The following is a 13,477-nucleotide window of genomic DNA, read 5'->3' as shown; positions in this document are numbered from 1 at the left end:
GTGCATAAAATAACAAACCTGTGAAAATTTGAGCTCAATCGGTCATCGAAGTTGCGAGATAATAATGAAAGAAAAAAAACACCCTTGTCTCACCAAGTTGTGTGCGTTTAGATGGTTGATTTGAGGTCTTGAAATCAAATTCGCGGAAAATTACTTCTTTCTCGAAAACTATGTCACTTCAGAGGGAGCCATTTCTCACAATGTTTTATACCATCAACCTCTCCCCATTTCTCGTCACCAAGAAAGGTTTTATGCTAATAATTATTTTGAGTAGTTACCAATAGTGTCCACTGCCTTTAAATGCGCTAACCCTGTATCTGGATGTAGCCCATGACTAAACGTTGCCTGTGACCTTTGTATATCCATAGTCTTGTACCTAAAGATAACCCGGGACTATTGATAGCACCAACTTTCCATAACGCTTCCCATAACGTTGCATGCTTGGATGGGAACTGTGTAATCCCTATTAAAGTCACCTGGAAGTGTTTTTTTGTCACTAAAATATGTGTTTTGATGAGTGGAATATGAATAAACAATTAACTAAGGTTTAAAATGCAAGATACCTTTTATCGTAACGTACAAACTCACGACTAGGACTTGAATGTACTTGCACGTACGTGTGTTCGATGTTCGATCGAGGCAAAGTCTGCCTCGATTGACGTCACAAAAGGGGTCGGCGGAGTCACTCCCCATACAACTTTATTTTTTTTTAAACATATAAATCGTTAAAAACAATTATTCAAAAAATTATTTTATTGTTAAATTCAGTAATAGTTAATAGGTAGTCCGGTAATTTTGTTAACACTAAACTCTGTGCACAGAACCTTTGCTAGCCCCAATCCCGTGTCTCAATGTATATATAGCGTTGGACTAGCCCAATCCTTGTACATCAACATGCTAAACGAAACAAGAACGGTAAACCTGATAAAAAAAAGAGAGAAAAAAAAAGATCTTTCAAATATTCTTAACTATCACTTCGGACAACCTGGCTTGTCTTGTTATTTATACTTTCCTATAATTTTCCCCAGCCCTTTCAACTCATATTCATATCTTGTTTAAAATATTAAACAGGTTTTGTGTTCATTCCAGTCTTTTGCCAATAATGTATAAACTATTGTCTACATAATTTGAAATCATTATAATATTTCACACCGAGTTTAACAACAGTTATCTCTGGATGATAATAATCAACCAATAGGTGTAAGTTCACGTGTGATCTCATGAAAACAGCGAGAAATTGCGCGAGGTGTTCCCACGAGACAGTGAGCCAATACAGTATTTCATTTACCCAATAATAATAATTGATCAGAACTTTGTTCAGGGATGTTATGATTGTACGCGTCTACGTGATCATTAGCCAAAATCTTCACGACTGCTTGATGATTTAAGAAGTCAGTGTTGGGAAAAAGTCTTCGCCTTCAAATACCAATCGATCGATATTAACGACTGGTTGTTTGCTTACCCATTAGAGGCTCTCTCAAAAAGGGCGGGAAATAGATCTGATGCTATTGATAATCCCCTTTCAAAGGAAAACTACTCTCTGCGGTTGTTATCAAAAATGCTATTAACAATGGGCGATATTAATAAGTATGTTTGCATTTCATTATTTCGTATAATTAGATATGAAGAGACAAGTAAACAGTTACACGTTGTTATGTCTGCTGTTATATCCATTTGAATAAGCCATTTGGAGTTATGGTAGACTCATTATTAGGTTGGGATTAACCCAAAGCAAATAGTGCACTTCTATAGCGTCTACCATTATCTCAAAAAGCTAAGCGTGTTCTCTACATATTAACAATTAGTTTTATTGTTTCAAAACTGAGCACACTACAAACCACATCAAATTCAAAATTCCATTATATCTGTTGTTCAAACCGCCCTCTGTTGACAAAACACTGTATACGTCATGTTTCACCGGGCAAAAAGACGCGTAGTCATGGTTAAGATTGCATACATAACTACAATTTCTGACTGCCAAACAATGGTTCCGCCCGGCGGTATGCGCGCGAATCATGTCATGGCTTTCGAATTAGTTTTTCTACTTCAACAAAACCACTTGTGATAGTTTAAAATATTTTCTTCTCGTACTATGCCTTTAAGCACGAAACAAAATACCTGGAACAGGCCTAAGATTAATGAAACATAAGTTGTGCGCGATCCCCCCACACAAGTGGTCTTCATATTAACAATAACATATAGCAAAAATTGAAAGACACAGTAGATGAAAACGAATGGTTAAGAGTAATAAGAGATTTTTTATATTTCTTATTCATTGAAACGTTACGGTTCTGAAACAATGGATTTGAACGATGTAGGTACTACTAATGAACAAATTATCACAATTGATGTGCCATTTAACAAGTTGTTTGTTACATATTATCAACTTTGCTGGAAGATAGTTCAACTTCTGTCTTTTCAAACTACCCGTGTATGCAATAAAAAACACCCTTAAGTTTATTGTCCTTTTCTTGCCACAACTAATGAAACTGGGACTTAATTGACTTTATGGCGCTACAGGAACAAACATACATGAATGTGTTTACAGTAAAATTCAATCACCATGTCAAACTAGAATACAATATGCAACATGTATATGTGTAATTTCATCGTCTTGTTTCTCTAATACCCAAAGGTAGCTACACGTGAGAACATGCACACCACGTGCGCATTAAAGTCATAAAGAATTCATCATTTGTTTTCACCACTGTCCCGTCCAAGTTGACGCACGCACACATAAAAAAAAAAAAACACCCCGTCAAGGAATCAATTGTTCACTTAGAAATGCATGGGCGCTTTTGGCCAATTGGTTCCCGGCATCTAAGGCACCTCAGCATCCCTCGGGTGCTGTGAAAGACGACGTCGATTTGTTCTCTGCTACCCCCTCCACATCATAACCCGTGCCACCATCAAATTAGAGCAAACCAATGAAAATTTCATGGGAGTTTCGAACAGCGGTGCTTTTGGTGTTTGCTCGGAAGCACATAGGCCGCCCCTAAGGGGCCTTAGCTATGGGTTGATCGTTTTTAATGAACTCGCTTGGCCCTAAATATAGCAAAGGTACAGGTATATAAAGGAGGCGCGTGCAACATATTTGTTTTATATTTAGAAGTAATATTTAATAGCATGTGTTATGTTAAAACAAAACTGCCTAGCAGAATCAAACCGCCTCGCAGATAAAATTGTTTGATTGCAATAACGTTATTATCTTGTTTCTGTCTGTCACATGAGATTAAGTATGAAATGTATACTATATGTATTCGAATATTATGAATTGTATGATATGTTTTTGAATATGATAAAGCCATGGGTACGAGTCAGTTTAACGCTCCGGCTGCCCGGTTTTGGATTAATGGATTTGGGTACTTTTAGTAACACAAAACACAATGTCCACAGATTTACATTAAACTTACACCGTTTGAAGATAATGATAGTAGAAAGCATACCTTAAAATGTTAGTTGCTTAGGTACTGTAGTTTTTGAAAAATGAGTAAAACAATGTCATGAAAATACGTTTTTACATGCTTAAATAATTTTCGTCCCATGATCACTGAGAATAAAATTATTTTCAAGACATTGTTTTACTCATTTTTCAAAAACTACAGCACCTCAGCAAATATCTTTCAGGGAAGCTTTCTACCATCATTATCTTCAAACTGTCTAAGTTTAATGTAAATCTGTGGACATTGTGTTTTTTTTTGTCTTACAAAAAGTACATAGCCCTTTAACCGAGTTTCTACACTGCAAAACAAGGGTGTTAAAATTGACACCATGGGGTCGTCACACATTATTATTGATACCATACAAAAAGAATCAAATTAAAGTTATACCAAAATCACACTTATTTTTGCAAAAACGTTGGTGTAATTTTTGGTGTAAAGGCCAATACTGGTATAGGCTTCTGCCTACGTTTTTGAAGTTAACTCATATTTAAGCTTTTTGTCATAAACAAATTCAATACCATCACAAATCATCTGAAACGTGTTTCCCCAACGATATACCACATGAAATACAATTGTCCCAAAGCTTCTTGTTTTTGATACCAAATCGAAACAAGCATTTCGAATAGGTCCCATTGCACAAAATGTTGAAAGCTCCTAGGTTTTTTGATGGTGAGTTTATTATTAGAGAAACTTGAATCCATCAACGGGAATATAATCAAGAGTAGTTACGTCACTGCCACTTTAAACAAAACAAAAATGGCGATGTAGGCCTTGTATAAGTTCTTTAAAAAAACACGTGCCGAATTAGACGGCGTGTTTTCTTGACCGAGAGCCATGTACGCAACACGATCTTGAATCAACAAGTCAAGAAAATTGGTTAGAATCATATTGCGAGGGGCGACACAATATTGATACACTGCAAGGAACACAAAATCGTTGACGGCAAAATGCAACCAGTGCCAGCCCAGTTTGCCGCGACCTGAGATTTCGACAAAGGGATAAAGGAAGATGCGACCTAACCTGTCAAGATTCCCACCTGGCATTTGACAAGTACATGACCGGAGAATGGGGCTTAATCGATGGCACCGGCGGTTGCCGGGGTTCGGCTGCCCTGACGAGCCTTTGAACCGGGGGTGGAAAAGCGAAAGGCCCCCCTTGACAAACCGAGAGTCTGGTTTGAGTCACCTGCTCTTTACTTTATTCGGAAGTTTGTCTGAGTTTTACTTCCCGTACTCTAGGAACACGGCTGGAAGGTGACCCAAAATTTGGTGTCGTCAGTTAAGCATGCGATATGAATATCTCTAAAAGATGTGTTACTGTATACCATTGAAAGAGAGACGCAATTTGTTCTGAACCTTCGTCGGCTGAAAGATCCTGGAAATCTAAAATAGAAAGATATACCAATGAGCACTGTATACTCAGTACTTTCCCGGTCCTGTAAAAAAATCGTTCTCAGGCATATCACTCGGATGGATTCGAACATACGACCTTTGCCAAATTAGAGCAGACATAAGAGTAAGCCATCCGCTCTAGAACGGCAAAGGTCGTAGGTCCGATTCCCACCGAGTAATATTGCCCGTGGATCTTTTACCACAGGACTCGGGGAAAAGTACTGAATATACAATGCTAACACACACCAGTGCAATGGTAAGACCCTACTAATATTCTTAATCCATGATGCGAAACGTACTGGGTACATCATGCACGCGCTGCCTTCTCTAAAAACTGCCTTTCTTTTTGTAACCTCGTTTTGGCAATTATCTTTGTGGAGCTAAGGTGTGACACGATCGTGAGGTTTCCACAGTTAAAGGGATCAATGAGAGAAGGTAACTCCCCCAATCTGAATAATTAATCACTCGGTATATATTTCCCCAACTGCTTGAAGGCATTTCAAGCAAATGAATATATGGCTTAACACGGGCCTAAAACTCAAAGGGATCGACCGCCACTGGGCGGTGAGGAGGAGGCGGGTTTTTGTAAATTTCCCCCAAACGATGACGTCACTGATAACAAAAAGTGGCTGTTAGCTTAATACCCTACATCTTATCTTTATGTTTCACACAGTTTCGGTGTTATAATGAAACTGAATTGGTTGTTTGTTGAAATTGACATGGAAGACCAATATAGAAACAACAACAATCTGGGTATAGGAGGCGGGTTTTAGTTCGATGACGTCATCGAATAAAAAGTGACTGTGTTAGGTCGTATCCGAATTGGCGGCTTCAGCTCCGGCACTACGACTGTTGCTAAGGGTGTTGCTACTATAAGGACGTTCTATACTTCAACACACGATGGACGCGGAACCATAGCCGTAGCCCCCAAAACAATAACATTTTGTAAATTTATTCTGTAATGTATCTGTTCTTTAAATGACGCAAAGTAAATCTCTTATGGGCAGGTTTTAACCGTTATACAATTTACAATTTTAGTTATGCCACACCCGAAGCGTTCACACGATCTGTGCAAGCTTTTCTTCCCCGCACGTATATTTAGAAACATTTAACGTACCATACTTAATAGTTTGTAGGCAATTCTTTTTATCACATTGTTGCCAGCCTGGATCTTTCCGTAGACACTCCGATTGTCAAGTCCCGACGGGAGCAAATCTGTCTTTTGAAAAGAATGTCAAATGGAAGTTCAAAAGAATAACAGAGGGAGAGCGATTTGAACGTGGTATTGCTCAAACGGAAGGAACATAAATACAAAGTGTATTTTGAATGAGGAAAGGGTGAACGTTATTCATTGAAAAGTCAGAAAATGAACGTATAAAAATGCAGGCAAAGAAATCAAACTGAAAGGCGATAACCCAGACGACAAATAATGAAATTCCATCACTGTTCGAAACGTCTCAATGACGAATTATCTGTAGTGGCTTGAATAGAGACTATAAGGGTAAAAGCCACTCCATATGAAAGCCAATTTTTCCCTGATTAAATAAACTCTACATTCTTAGATAATTTTGAAGTCGTGGATTACATCGTGGTTTACGCAGAGTGGTTGTTTGTGACTGAATTTAGGACTGACAAAGGCAAAAGATGCAGTTCTTACGAAGGTTCTCCTTTGGGGAATCGTTTGCTTATATGAGCGATTGCGCAATGCGCACACATTGACCTATTTCACTTTGTACAGTTGCGTTTACCGTGACAATGATTTTGTTCTTAGTTTCTATTTTGCTCTTAGTTGCCCTTTTAACAATAATAATGCCACCAGGCCTCTTAAACGATAACGTATATATATCTCATGTAAGAAATAAATAACATAGTTAGCAATTCGTGCAAAAAATTTGATGGGAACAAATCAAAGTACATCGTCATGACAGATGACAATCTGTATAAAGGCTGAGACTAAGAACGCTTTCGCCAAATCCACGTCTTACTAATCACAACATCAATTTGATCTAAATGTCATGTCCGGTTGTCGATGTACTCATGGTTCCAAGGCAGGTGTTAGAGACTTTAAGTCAATGTCTGTGATAATTGCTTGCCCCACTGCCCCAATTCCGTGCACTGTAGTCGTCCTCGATCTCATAAGTCCCAGTTTCCGCGTCTAACTGCAATCTTACAAATTAAACCTTTGCTTAAAGCCATTGGACACTTTCGGTAAACAGTATTGTCCAAGGCCCACACTTCGTGTATCACAACTTATATATAAAATAACAAACCTGTGAAAATTTAGGCTCAATCGGCCATCGGAGTCGGGAGAAAATAACGGGAAAACCCACCCTTGTTTCCGCACGTTTCACCGTGTCATGACATCCGTAATTCTCGATATCATATTGAGTTAATGTTTTCTCAAAAAGTAAAGCATTTTATGGAATAATATTTCAAGAGAAGTCTTTCACCATTACCTTCTGTAAACCCTGTAAGTTATATGTAAATCTGTGAACTTTAAAAAAAAAAATTCTGTACCGAAAGTATCCAATGGCTTTTTAAAGCCACTGGAACCAATCTTTCGTCAGCTTATTATCATTCCAATATCATGTCTTTTGTGCTCACAACCATGTGCAACCATTTCAGTTCAAACCCCGTGTGCATGGACGCCCTGACTGAAGGTGGCATCACTTATACCATTGAATAACTTATTTATTTCCTCATAGTTTCATATTTTGTATAGTCTTATTCTCATATTAACGTGAACTAACATGTCAAAATCCAGCTGTCCCAGTCACTTAGTTCAATCTGTTCAGCTGTGCTGACTAGGCACCGATGCGTTTGTTCACGGGTCATAATACTGTAATCACCCCCCCCCCCCCCTTAAAAAAAACCCCAGCCAGCCCCTCGAGAATTTTCCACATATTTTTGTCATTATTTTGTTTTCAATTATTGATTTTTACAGAGCCACAAAAGGATTAAAAAAAATAGCTGCAAGAAGGTAAAAATAAATAAAAAATGTTGTTTTGACTCATCGCGTATCCTTTTATGACTGTTGTCAGCATTCAGCTTCCCTTTACACTAAAAGTGTAATTTGATATAATTAAGAACGGAGGGTTTAACTGTCCCTCTGTGATTGCATGAAATATTAAAACATTTAAGCCTTTAAAGGCACTGGACACGTTTGGTAGTTGTCCAAAACCAGTATTTTCACTTTGTGTATCCCAATAGACGATGTGACCTCTGACTTCAAACGAAAACCGTAACATGATTCGCGTACATACCGCCGGGCAAAACCTTTGTGTTTTGGCAGCCAGCTAGAAAGTGTATGCAATCTTACTGTGACTGAGCAACTCAGTGCCCGGTGATACATGACGTATGAGTGTTTTGTCAACAGAGGGCGGTTTGAATGTAAACATAGGTCACATCGTCTACATATGCATAAAATACAAAACTTGTGAACATTTTGACTCAATCGGTCATAAAAGTCTCGACGCCTGAAGCCTTTTAAAACTTGAGCGAGAAATTTACTTCTTTCCCAAAAGTTACGTTACTTCAGAGGGAGCCGTTTCTCACAATGTTTTACATTATCAACAGCTCTCCATTGCCCGTTACATTGTTTGGTTGTATGCTAACAAATATTTTCGAGTAATTACCAACAGTGTCCGTTGCCTCTTAAGTAGGCAACTATTTCAGAAAAAGACTGACACAAAGTCTAGAAATATATTGAATTCTCAACCTCAGGCGAGTCGTTTTTATGACTATGGCCCCTTTTACAGCCGCATCAAGCAACGAACGCTGATTGCCCTAAACAATTCTAATCTCACCAAATACTTTCCGGAAGTTAAACCTAACACCCTGTCTTCTTTGAAAGATAACGCGTTGAACGAGTGACAAGACTAATCAACACTGACTATTAAAGGCTCGGGTGTCTGCAATCGGGCCGTAAAGCAAGTCACTAAGTCACGACCGATGCACCTGGTGAATTGAGTCTGTTCCTTGAGGAATCTGTCTGTGCTTAAAGGCCCAGGGCACTATTTGTAATTACTCAAAAATAATTTTTAGCACTTAGTTGGTAACGAGCAATGGAGAGCTGTTGGTTGTTAAAGGCAGTGGACACTATTGGTAATTAATCAACAATAATTTTTAGCAATTACTTGATGAACGGACCTGATGCCGATATGATTCAACTGGCTCAAAACGGTTGCCGACGGTGCTGCGTTTTTATTACGACCATAGAGATTTATAGCGTTGGGAGAGCTTGCAGCTTCCCGACCTAGGAGATCCCACCCCGACCAAACCACACTCATGGAGATCCTCCCACGTTTGGTCCGCAATTGGTCACGATCTCGGCCATTTTTCCATCGTAGTAGAAGCGGTCTATATGTGTGAACGGGGTATTAAGGTGGATGCACGCGACTTTTCGATTGCAGTTATCAAAATAAACAATGGGGGAACTGGGGGGTTTCAAATAATATTTTCTCTTTACAGTATTTCAGACGATTGTGCAATTGAACTTTGTCATAAATGAGCTTTGGGATTAAAACTAAGCATTGCTCCATTATTTTTCCAAGTAATACTCAATCGCGTACTTTATTTTAAAGGTAGGGAAACAAAATTGTTGTCAACGTAACGCTGATTTATGGGCACAATAAATATATAGATAATAATATAAAGAAAGACGCAAGAAAAGTCACATGTGAAAAATGAGAGAAGTTCCTAATGCGCAATAGCTACTGCAATTCTGCACACACCCATATTTTGTTACTAATTATTTATTATTTTAGTTTAAAATAAATAAATAAATAAATAAATATTTTACGGACTCGAGGTTTACAGAGGATTTAAAGTGACAACCTCCCCCGGATCCTTCCAATCCAGATCCCAAACCTCGATCCCACCATACGTCACAAACCTCAACCTTGCTCAAAACGCAATAAAGCGTAGCAGAAAACAAAGTCTACTTCTGACGACCCCCGTCAAGTGAAAGACAAACTATTCTACACGATTTGAAGTACATGACTAACAACGTGAGCGACGTTAGACTTCATACAAGCCGCTTAGCTCCATAAAAACAGTATTTCTGTTTCATTACTAGAATGCGAATCAAAGCAACAAAATAGGACACAAACCCTTAGGTGTCTTTCTTGTGTTTACTGTTCCTTGTTGACGTAATGGTTGACATTTTAGACGCATTTCCCTGTAAAAGAAATCCAATATGTGGTCTGGAAGTAAGAACTCTAAACTAAAGGTCCTTTCATATTCTCTGAAAATGTTCAACGATTACAATATCTTGCTTAGACAATTGTATCAATCTGGCAGTAAACTGATCTCTTCAAACGGTGGGGGTATAGTCTTGGGATCTTTAAAAAAATGCAATAATTATTTAAAAACTCCATGTAGTTCCTAATGGGGGCTTCACAGCGGCGGCGCCAGAGTATTTGTTGAGTCTTAGAGTTGAGTCTTAGCACACGGCGTGGGGTCCAGGAGCCAACGAAAGGGCCCCTGGTGGGATCTAGGGCGAAGCCCTTGGCTTGGCCCGGGGTTCAGGGGCGGATCCCCCTGAAGCTTTTTGGTTTCAGCATGTCTAACTGGCATATAACAACTCTCCTTGCTATATGTTGAATTCTGGCATATTGCAAGACCAGGGAGCACTCTCCATCTACATTAAATATGCCAAAATTAAAATTATTTTGATACCATTATATGCACTTTCAAGAATCTTTGAAACTCGAATAAATACTTTGTCTAAGCTAGGCCATTGGTACACCGTCACTTCTACATCGTCGTCAGTATGTAGTCTATGTGTGGTAATTTAAGTCCCGTGTCCTCAATACAGTTCTACAACCGACGGGGCACACCAATAGGCCGAAGTCAACTGCATGTAACACCGCCTGGGGGAAGGGGGGATATGTACCCAGGAGCATTCACACCCGCGGCTCCCCGTGGATCCTCCGTTAATAACAACAGTCTAGTCTGCTATTACTCTTGAGCTCTTTACCTATACCACTAGATTGAAAATCGAAATGTGACAAAAGGGGAAACTCTTGCAACCGGAATCACTACAATGATTTGATATATAATACCATATTTTGTAGTAATAAGCTGGTAACACGATTCCCTCAACTGTTTCCTCTTACCTCTTTCTTTGGTCCCTCGTCAATGTTCAATTTTTTGTTCGTCTTTTTTTCTTCCACCCCCCTTTCCTTCTATCGTTCCTGTAGTTTCCTTTCCCCCTTTTTATTTGTTTTCTTGAACTGATAGGGAGAGCTGCTCCCGACCCCCTATGGGACCGCCCCTGGCTCTTCATTATTGAGTCTTAAAGGAACACATTGCCTTGGATCGGACGAGTTGGTCAAAACAAAAGCGTTTGTAACCGTTTTTTATAAAATGCATATGGTTGGAAAGATGTTATAAAAGTAGAATACAATGATCCACACAAGTTTGCCTCGAAATTGCGTGGTTTTCCTTCTACTGTGCGATCTAACATGGTCGGCCATTTATGGGAGTCAAAATTTTGACCCCCATAAATGGCCGACGTGTTAGTCGACGAGGTAAAAGGAAAACCACGCAATTTCGAGGCATGTTTGTGTGGATCATTGTATTCTACTTTTACAACATCTTTCTACCCATATGCATTTTATAAAAAACGATTACAAACGCTTTTCAAAGACCAACTCGACCGATCCAAGGCAACGTGTTCCTTTAAGCTTGAATCGGATAAGCAATATGTTTCAAGGTCGTTGGGAATTTTGGGGCATAATTATAGGAAATAAAAACGCCTCAAAACTGACAAAGCCTCAGACAATAATAAAACAATGGTTGTGTTAGTCTGATAGTCTGATTGATAAAACAACGAAGTGATACGAAAAATGGCCTTGTACAAAATAACAGTCAAACGAATTTTCGTAGATTTGTTTCTACTCTTATTAAAGGCAGTGGACACTATTGGTAATTGTCAAAGACTATAGCCTTCACAGTTAGTGTATCTCAACATGTGCATAAAATAACAAACCTGTGAAAATTTGAGCTCAATCGGTCATCGAAGTTGCGAGATAATAATAAAAGAAGAAAACACCCTTGTCACACGAAGTTGTGTGCGTTTAGATGGTTGATTTCGAGACCTCAAGTTCTAAATCTGAGGTCTCGAAATCAAATTCGTGGAAATTACTTCTTTCTCGAAAACTATGGCACTTAAGAGGGAGCCGTTTCTCACAATGTTTTATACCACCAACCTCTCCCCATTACTCGTCACCAAGAAAGGTTTTATGCTTATATTATTTTGAGTAATTACCAACAGTGTCCACTGCCTTTAAGCGGTTTATTGTAAGGTGTTTTTTATTGAAAACAGGAGGATTGATACGAATTCACTCTTCCTACAACTACATATGTATTATGCCTTTAAATGAACACGTTGCCTTGGATCGGTCGATTTGGTCTTTGAAAAGCGTTTGTAACCTTTTTTTATAAAATACATATGGGTAGAAAGATGTTGTAAAAGTAGAATACAATGGTCCACACAAACATGCCTCGAAATTGCGTGGTTTTCCTCTTACCTCGTCGACTAACCCGGTCGGCCATTTATAGGAGTCAAATTTGGCCGACCGTGTTAGTTCGCACAGTAAAAGGAAAACCACGCAATTTCGAGGCAAACTTGTGTGGATCATTGTATTCTACTTTTAAAACATCTTTCCAACCATATGCATTTTATTAAAAAAAGGTTACAAACGCTTTTTATAGACCAACCCGTCCGATCCAAGGCAACGTGTTCCTTTAAGTATCTGCTGTTGTTCGTAAAGGGTGGATTTTGGGGTAGACGTGACACTTCCCTGCACTTCCATATCCCTTGTTCCCATCAGCGATATCAAGCTGTCTACGTACCCTGTTTGTGCTAAAGGATTAGTTCCATAATTTTATTTATTCATAATTGGATTAAATTGCTAAGGAGCTTGTCAAACCATAGCATGACATAATTTATCAGATATTATTTATGAAATATGTATTTCAGGTTGATTGATACCATAACTAATATACATGTATAGAACCATAACTTATTCGACTTTTGTAATGCAAATTATGTGAAATTAAAAACATTAGAACAAACAGAATAGCTGTTCCGAAGTGCTAACCAACCAAAAGGAAGTAAGCTATAATTGCAAAAAATAACTATGGCCTCTGACGTTTCGATCCTAGCAGAGTCTTTCTCGAAGGCTAAAAAGAGAGAGAAAGCCTTAGAGAAAAACCTAAGGGTCGAAGCGTCAGGCCATGTTTTGCATAAAACATTAGAATCCGTGCCTAATAAGGAGTTCAATGCACACGACACCATAAGCGCAGAAATACACTCCAGAGAAATACAGCCTACCTGTAACATAACGTTTATATATTGATGAACATATTTATTAGTTGACGTTGCCAACCATACCACCAAATTAAAGACAATGCATCCCCTGGGCCTAATTTCATAGAGCTGCTAAGCACACAAATTTGCTTAGCATGAAATTTTTGCCTTTCCGCACGTTTTCGCCGTGTCATGACATGTGTTTAAAATAAATCCGTAATTCTCGACATCGAGAATTGATATTGTTTTCATGTTTTCTCAAAAAGTAAAGCATTTCATGGAATAATATTTCAAGAGAAGTCTTTTACCATTACCTTCTGTAAGCC

This window comes from Asterias amurensis, chromosome 5 (genome assembly GCF_032118995.1).
Source record: "Asterias amurensis chromosome 5, ASM3211899v1".
In the NCBI taxonomy this organism is placed as follows: Eukaryota; Metazoa; Echinodermata; class Asteroidea; order Forcipulatida; family Asteriidae; genus Asterias; species Asterias amurensis.
The sequence above is the reverse complement of the archived record's forward strand: the minus strand, read 5'-3'. Positions refer to the sequence as shown.